We start from the raw sequence: 8,811 nt of genomic DNA on the forward strand, positions 1-8,811 counted from the left end.
ACATTGGGTGGAAGGGTGCAATCACACTGATGGGATTGAACAACACACCCCCAGTAGTCACCGGGACATTGAATAGATATGTAATCAGGTTAAGGGTCAGACATTGGGTGGAACCCAGGGTGCAATCACACTGATGGGATTGAACAACACACCCCCAGTAGTCACCGGGACATTGAATAGATATGTAATCAGGTTAAGGGTCAGACATTGGGTGGAACCCAGGGTGCAATCACACTGATGGGATTGAACAACACTCCCCCAGTAGTCACCGGGACATTGAATAGATATGTAATCAGGTTAAGGGTCAGACATTGGGTGGAAGGGTGCAATCACACTGATGGGATTGAACAACACACCCCCAGTAGTCACCGGGACATTGAATAGATATGTAATCAGGTTAAGGGTCAGACATTGGGTGGAAGGGTGCAATCACACTGATGGGATTGAACAACACACCCCCAGTAGTCACCGGGACATTGAATAGATATGTAATCAGGTTAAGGGTCAGACATTGGGTGGAACCCAGGGTGCAATCACACTGATGGGATTGAACAACACACCCCCAGTAGTCACCGGGACATTGAATAGATATGTAATCAGGTTAAGGGTCAGACATTGGGTGGAAGGGTGCAATCACACTGATGGGATTGAACAACACTCCCCCAGTAGTCACCGGGACATTGAATAGATATGTAATCAGGTTAAGGGTCAGACATTGGGTGGAAGGGTGCAATCACACTGATGGGATTGAACAACACACCCCCAGTAGTCACCGGGACATTGAATAGATATGTAATCAGGTTAAGGGTCAGACATTGGGTGGAACCCAGGGTGCAATCACACTGATGGGATTGAACAACACACCCCCAGTAGTCACCGGGACATTGAATAGATATGTAATCAGGTTAAGGGTCAGACATTGGGTGGAAGGGTGCAATCACACTGATGGGATTGAACAACACACCCCCAGTAGTCACCGGGACATTGAATAGATATGTAATCAGGTTAAGGGTCAGACATTGGGTGGAACCCAGGGTGCAATCACACTGATGGGATTGAACAACACACCCCCAGTAGTCACCGGGACATTGAATAGATATGTAATCAGGTTAAGGGTCAGACATTGGGTGGAAGGGTGCAATCACACTGACACAGTGGTGTCAAGAAAACAACCTCTCCCTCAATGTCGTTAAAAAATAAAAGGAGCTGGTTGTGGACTACAGGAGGAATGGAGACAGGCTCGCCCGTATTGACATCAATGGATCTGCGGTTGAGAGGGTGAACAGCCTTAAGTTCCTCAGCATAAACATCACTGAGGATCTCACATGGTCTGTACATACCAGCTGTGTGGTGGAAAAGCACAACAGTGCCTCTTTCACCTCAGACTGTTGCAGAAGTTTGGTTTTGGCCCCCAAATCATAAGGGGCCCAACTGAGAGCATCCTGACTGGCTGCAGGACTGCCTGGTATGGGAACTGTACTTCCCTCAATCGCAGGACTCTGCAGAGAGTGGTGCGGACAGCCCAGTGCATCTGTAGATATGAACTTCCCACTATTCAGGATATTTACAAAGACAGGTGTGTAAAAAGGCCTGAAGGATTACTGGGGACCCGAGTCACCCCAAACACAAACTGTTCCAGCTACAACCATCCGGGAAACGGTACCGCAGCATAAAAGCCAGGACCAACAGGCTCCGGGACATCTTCCACCAGGCCATCAGACTGATTAATTCATGCTGATGCAACTGTATTTCTATGTTATATTGACTGTCCTGGTGTACATAATATTTATTATAAATTAGTATAAATTGCACATTTAGATAGAGACGTAACATAAGTTTAGCATCTGTGTCCCCAATTTACCCCCGTTCACCTAGGGTGAACCGCCATTGCCCCGCCAATAGTGCAATACTTCGGTGTAAATACGGTGTAATGCCCCCCCCCCCCCCAGTACACACTCGCAACACAAATATCAGACAATACACCAAAGGTGAGTAAATAATTACAACTTTATAGTTATTTCCCAGTGATGGGTTAGTAGAAACAGATAACCTAAAAACACCAAATCAGTAAGTTTATCAGTTTGTGCACATAATATTTTAATACGTTGGAGCTCATGCCTCCGGTTCCAACCACAACGACCTTCCGAGCCTTCGGCCACCGTCTGAACCTCCGACGTCCAGTATCCGCTGCCCTGGAACCGCTGTCCGCTCCTCACACGTCATCCTCCTCGCTCGCCTCCCGAAAAAAGACCGTGAACTCCTGCTCAGCTCACAGATACAAGATAGTATAACAATTCTCCATTGGCTAGTTCCCCCCTTAGCTACAGTTATAACCCAAACATTCCAGATACAGAAACCCATTACAGCATTAAGTAACTTTACAGAGAAGCCATTTCATTATAACAATACAAAGAAGCCATTTTGTTAGCCTGAACAGTTAACACCACAGTTACTGGTACTGAGAGCCCTACATAAGATTTTTACTCGTGTATATGAAGGTTGTAAGTTGTAAGGTCAATTCCAATTCAGTTTACACAGGCCTCAGAACAGTAACTAGGATGTAGACTACAAATTGCAACAGGAGATAGGAAGGGCATGTAAAAACGGCAATATAATGATAACCATGGGGATTTCAATTTGCAGGTTGATTGGGAAAATCATGTTGGTGCTGGATCCCAAAAGAAAGAATTTGTAGAATGCCTTCGAGATGGCTTTTTAAAGCAGCTCATGGTTGAGCCTTCAGGGGAAAAGACAAGTCTGGATTTGGTGTTGTGTAATGATGCAGAGATCATGATATGATAGAATTCACCCTGTAGTTTGAGAGGGAGAAGCTAAAAGCAGATGTATCAGTATTACAGTGGGGTAAAGGGAACTACAGAGGCATGGGAGAGGAGCTGACCAAAGTTGATGGGAAGTGGACATTAGCAGGGATGATGGCAGAGCAGCGATGGCTGGAGTTTCTGGGAGTAATTTGGAAATGCAGGATAGATAAATACCAAAGATGAAGAAATATTGCAAAGGGAAGATGAGGCACCTGTGGCTGTAAAGGGAAGTCAATGACAGCATAGATTCGAAAGCAAGGGCATACAGTAAATCAATAATTAATGGGAAGCTGGAGGGTTTTAAAAACTAAATGAAGGCAATAAAAAAGCAATAACGAGAAAAGATGAAATGTGAAGGTTAATTAGCCAGTAATTTAAAAGAAGAAAACAAAAGGTTTTTCAGGTATGCAAAAAGTAAAATAGAGACAGGTGGAAAATGACACTGGAGAGGTCATAATGCAGTATTAAGAAAGGCGGACAAACTTAATAAGTATTTAGTATTTTTCTTCACTGTGAAAGACACCATCAGTCTGCCAGAAATTCGAGTGTCAGAGGGCAGAAGTGAGTGTAGTTGCTATTACTAAGGAGAAGGTGCTTGGGTAGGTGAAAGATCTGAAAGTCGATAAGTCACCTGGACCAGATGGACTACACCCCAGGGTTCTGAAAGAGGTGGCTGAAATGATTGTGGAGGCATTAGTAGTGATCTTTCAACAATCACTAGATTCTGGGATGGTTTGGGAGGAATGGGAAATTGTAAATGTCACTCCACTCTTTCTGAAGGGTGGGAGGCAAATAACAGGAAATCATTGGCAACAAAAACACACAGATTGAGAACAATGGACTGTTCATTTCACACACGCAGGTATCACATGTTGAACACCACAGATGCAAATTCACCCACTAACAGAATTGAGAGCAGTTTCTGGAATAGGGTGCTGAGCTGATATGGAGAGTGAGACAGAAAGGTGGGGGGGGAGGGGGTCGGTGGTGAGAGTTGGTCAGAGAGATGCCCATGTAGTTTGTGGTGCTGAATATTCAGTTTCTCTGCAAAACATTCCAGATTATTCACTCTTGCTTCTGTGGCCATTACAGTTCCAATAGGAACATCCCTCTGTTTAATTCTGCCCTGTTCTGTTTGCTACAAGATGCATACAGTCTGAGAACAGAGGGGTTTTCACATCAGAGACACAGGTCACATTTGGTGAAAGGTCACAGGTCAGAAACAATGCATTGAGGTGTTTGAGGGGAGGGGATTGGGAGAGTGAGAATGTGAAAGACAGCAGAGGTGAGAGAGGACAGAGAGATAGTCACAGTCATAGAACACAGAAACAGGCTCTTTGGCCCACTGGGTACCTGCTGACCATCAAACACCATTGACACTGATCCTACCCTGATCACACGTTATTGTCTCCACGTTCCCAGGGACTGGGGCCATTTAATCTACTGATCAGTGTGTGGAATGAAAACAGGACATCCGGCTCTAGAGTTACCTCCTGAGGCCCCTCCATCTCATTATGCAAGAAGACAACACACTGGGAGCAGAAGATGTCCCCAGCCCCTCAAGCCCGGGCCACCACTCACTGGTTGATATGTCCCAGTCTCACTCCAGTGCACAAGAATGGAGAAGCCTATTAAAAGTGGTGGATACAGCCCAGTGCCCAGGAAATGCTCCCCCTACCGTTGAGCACATCGACAAGGATCGTCGGCACAAAAAAAAACCCAGCATCCATTATCAGTGACCCCCATCCAGACCGTGCTCGCTTCTCACTGCTTCCATTGGGCAGGAGGTACAGGAGCCTGAGGTCTCACACCACCAGGTCAAGCACAGTTATTACCCTTCAATCATCAGGCTGCTGGTCCAGTGAGGATAACTTCACTCACCTCAATACTAACCTAATTCCACAACCTATGGATTCACTCGCAAAGACTCTACATCTCATGTTCTCAGCATTATTTATTTATCTATCTGTCTTTTTACAGTGCCTTGAAAAAGTATTCAGGCCCTGACACCTTGTTCATAAAAATGAGTGTTGCAGCCAGGGATTTTGATCAATTTAACTGAGAATTTTTATTTGTGAATCATGTGCTCCTTGTTTTTGCAGTGGAGCCAGAAAAAAAGCACAGGGGAAATTGTAAAGCATGGAAAACTAAGAATTCAAAAACTGAAATATCAGCAGTTCCAGAGTATTCACCCCCCACCCCCCCCCCCCCCCACCCCTTTGTTCTGTACAGAAGAGGCCAGGCTGACTCGAGGGATTTGGAGTGAGGTCGAGGCAGTTTTGGGGCGTGCAGAGTGGAGAAAAGTTGGATCGGCAGGCCCAGCATAAATCCATCCCAAAGAAGAAGTGTTCAAACTGGAGGCTGAGGCTGACAAGGGAAGTCGAAGATAGCATAAAAGCAAAAGAGAGGGCATGGATCGCAAAATTAGTGTGAGGCTGAAAGATTGGGAAGCCAATGAAAACCAACAGAAGGCAACTTAAAAAGCAATAAGGAGAGAAATGTGAAATATGAAGGTAAGCTATCCAATAAAAGTGGATACAAAAGTTTTATCAGATATATAAAGAGTAAAAGAGACGGGAGAGTGGATATCGGACCAGTGGAAAACCGCTGGAGAGGTTATAATGGGGGACAAAAATAGTGGATGAATTTACACGTATTTGTGTCAGTCTTCACTGTGGAAGACAGGATGCCAGAAATTCAAGAGTGTCGGTGTGCAGAAGTGAGTGTGGGTGCCTCTAATGCCATTCATAAATTTGCCGATTCCACAACTATTGTTGGCAGCGGTTCAGATGATGATGAGGAGGTGTACAGGAGTGGAATAGATCAGCTGGTTGTGTGGAGTCAAAACAACAACCTTGCACTTAACGTCAGTAGGACCAGGGAATTGACTGTGGACTTCAGCAAGGGGAAGTCAGGGGAACACACACCAGTCTTCAATGAGGTTTCAGCAGTGGAAAGGGTGAGCAGTTTCAAGTACCTGGGTGTCAACACCTCTGAAGATCTCTCCTGGGCCCAACATTAATGGAATTACAAAGAAGGCACGACAGTGGCTGTATTTAAGAGCTTGAGGAGACTTGATTTGTCACCAAAGACTCACAAATTTCTACAGAGGTACGGCAGAGAGCATTCTAACTGGTTCATCACTGTCCAGAATGGAGGGGATACTGTACAGGATCAGAAAAAACTACAGAAAGTTCCAAACTTGGACAGTAATTCATAGGCCAGTTCATCTGACTTCAGTGGTTGGTAAGTTGTTTGAGTCCATTACTAACAATGAGGTTTTGGGGAACGTGAAGGCACATGAAAAAATAGGCCGTAGTCTGCCTGGTTTCCTTAGGGGAAATCTTGCCTGAGAAAGCTCTGAAATTCTTTGAGAAAATAACAGGCAGGAGAGAGAAAAGAGAGTCAGTGGATGTTGTTTACTTGGATTTTCAGTCGGCCTTTGACAAGGTACTGCACGTGAGGCTGTTGAACAAGATAAGAGCCCAGGGAAGATACGAGCATGATGGAGGATGGGCTGACTGGAGGAGGCAATGAGAGGGAATAAACGGGGCCTTTTCTGGTTGGCTCCTGGTGAGTCGTGATGTTTGGTGTTGGGACTGCTTTTTTTCACATGAAACATCAGTGATTTGATAACAGAATTGATAGCTTTGTGAAAAGTTTGAGGATGATACGAAGTTAAGTAGAGGGGCAGGTAGTGTTGAGGAAGCAGGGTCTGCAGAAAGACTCAGACAGATTAGGAGAATGGGTAAAGAAGTGTCAGATGGAATACAGTGTAGGGAAGTGTATGGTCATAGACTTCGTTAGAAAGAATAAAAATGTAGAGTAATTTCTAAACGGGGAGAAAACTCAGAAATCAGAGAAGAGTCTCAGAACACCACAACACAGAAACAGGACTTTCTGTCCATCTAGTCCATGCTGAACTATTAACCTGCCTCGTCCAATCGACCTCCACCCAGACCAGAACCCTCTGTACCCCTCCGACCCTCGTACAATCCACATTTCTCTTGAATGTTGAAATCGAACATGCATCCAACTCTTCTGCTGGCAGCTTGTTCCACGCTCTCGCCTCTCTCTCAGTGAAGAAGATCCCCCTCGTGTTCCCCTGAAACAGTTCAAGCTCTGTTTACATTTACCCTCTCCATAATATTGTATTGTGAGGGGTATGGATAGGGTAAATAAACCTCTGTCACATCTCCCCTCATTCTCCTACACTCTGGGGAATAAAGTCATAACCTGTTCAACCTTTCCCTGTAACTCAGGTCCTCAAGTCCTGGTAACATCCTTGTAAATTTTCTCTTGTTCTAGTCTCCCCCAGTTTACACTTATGCTATCTGTACCCCTCATCAGTGTGTTTACCTTTATTCCCCAGAGTGTAGGAGAATGAGAAGAGATTTGATAAAGTCAAAACCTGCACTACCTTCCCTGTAACCTGACCAGGGTTTATTCTGTGTCCATACCCCCTCTAATGTCTGCTGTCCATTACAGACAATCTACACCTTCCACTCCACAATACTGACCCATTATAAACCTGGCTACAGTAATCCTGTGACTATTTCCTCTCTAGCACCTGTGTCCATTCCTGTCCCTCTGCTCAATACTGACCCATCACTGTGGTTGTTAGAGGAAGCTCACTGACTGGGAACAATAGGCTCTTCATTGCAGAGTCTCAGGATAGATGATGTTTGTTTGCTTTGCATACTTTTTCAAAACATACATCAACTGTTTCCACTTCCCAGTTCTGGTTTCATTGCTTCGAGAAGCCGGTGCGGAAGGTAGTCATTGACCTGTCGCTGTGTCTGACACCAATCACAGCAGAGAGTGAGGAGCTTGTAGGTGGTCCCGTCTCCCTTCAGTTCACACAGCAACACTTCCATCGGGAGTCACACGTGAGTAGACATCCCCAAAACTGATTGAATCTGGAAATTTGTCTTGTGCTCTGTGTTTTTATGTCTCTGCTGCAGAGAGAGAGAGAGAGAGAGAGAGAGAGAGAGAGAGGGAGTGTATAAATAAATGAAGGTAGATGGAGCTCGTCTGTCTCATCCATCTGTGTGGTTTCAGAAAGGGATTTCCCATCTCTGTCTAGGACTTCATCGTGGAGATCTCATGTGGGGACAGTGAGGGGGAGTGGGATCTCACTGTATGTGGGGACAGTGAGGGGGAAAGGGAGATCTCACTGTATGTGTGATCCCAGTGAGGGAGAGAAAGAGAGATCTCACCTTCCATGGGAACTCTGGGGTATCTCGTCTCTGTGGGTTCTCACTGAGGGAGGTTTCATCTCTGTCTTTGCTGTCTCAGTAAGGGAGTGAGTGAGGTCTCACTGAGAGAGATCCCACCTCTGTCCGTGGGGTCTCAGTGAGTGAGTGATGAATCTATCCCACTATAGATGGATATCCCTTTCGATCCTCAGTTCCCATCCCCATTTACACCTTGTCCTCAGCCCCAGTGTGTCATTTCTCACTGAGTTAATTCCAATCTTTCATTTCCAGAATGTCACCGGCTGAACTGAGGGTTGTGCTGCTGATCCTGGGTTTTCTGGGTGAGTAATGTCTTGTAGGGACAAACTGCGTGCTGTGTACAGTAAGAGGAAGTAGATGTTATTTATTGTTTCTGTAGACGAGCAGAGACGGCCTGTATTTAATGGGGGAAATGTACTGAAGGGGCCTCGGGAACATTATGAATCCAATTTGACACCAGGACACACGGCATTAGAGCTGGTGATCAGAAACATCCAGATACCCGGTTTGGTAAAACAACAGTAGGGAGTGGAGGGAGATGGGGAGGCAGAGAGGTTTCAGCAGAGAATTTCAGGCTTGAAGACTGAGGAGAAGGCACGGCTGGAAATGCAGTGATTACACTCCGAGAGGCTGGGACTGGAGGGAGTGGTGAGAGGCTGGAGGAGATTATGATGGGAGGAAGTGGTGAGGCTATGTTGGGATGTGAAAGCAAAGTTGTGTTGTATGTTACTTAACGAGATTAGTGATCACAG

The 8,811-nt window shown here is 45.6% G+C and overlaps 1 long non-coding RNA gene across 1 annotated transcript; it reads left to right on the top strand.

Moving 5' to 3' along the window:
* The first annotated feature begins 5,069 nt into the window (after positions 1-5,069).
* LOC140722752 (uncharacterized) lies at positions 5,070-8,361 on the top strand. The gene is made up of 3 exons (XR_012097734.1): positions 5,070-5,335; positions 7,562-7,711; positions 8,312-8,361. It is a non-coding gene; the product is annotated as an uncharacterized lncRNA (long non-coding RNA).
* The last annotated feature ends 450 nt before the right edge of the window (positions 8,362-8,811 follow it).

The sequence above is a fragment of the Hemitrygon akajei genome, unplaced genomic scaffold (genome assembly GCF_048418815.1).
Source record: "Hemitrygon akajei unplaced genomic scaffold, sHemAka1.3 Scf000088, whole genome shotgun sequence".
NCBI classification, from domain to species: Eukaryota; Metazoa; Chordata; class Chondrichthyes; order Myliobatiformes; family Dasyatidae; genus Hemitrygon; species Hemitrygon akajei.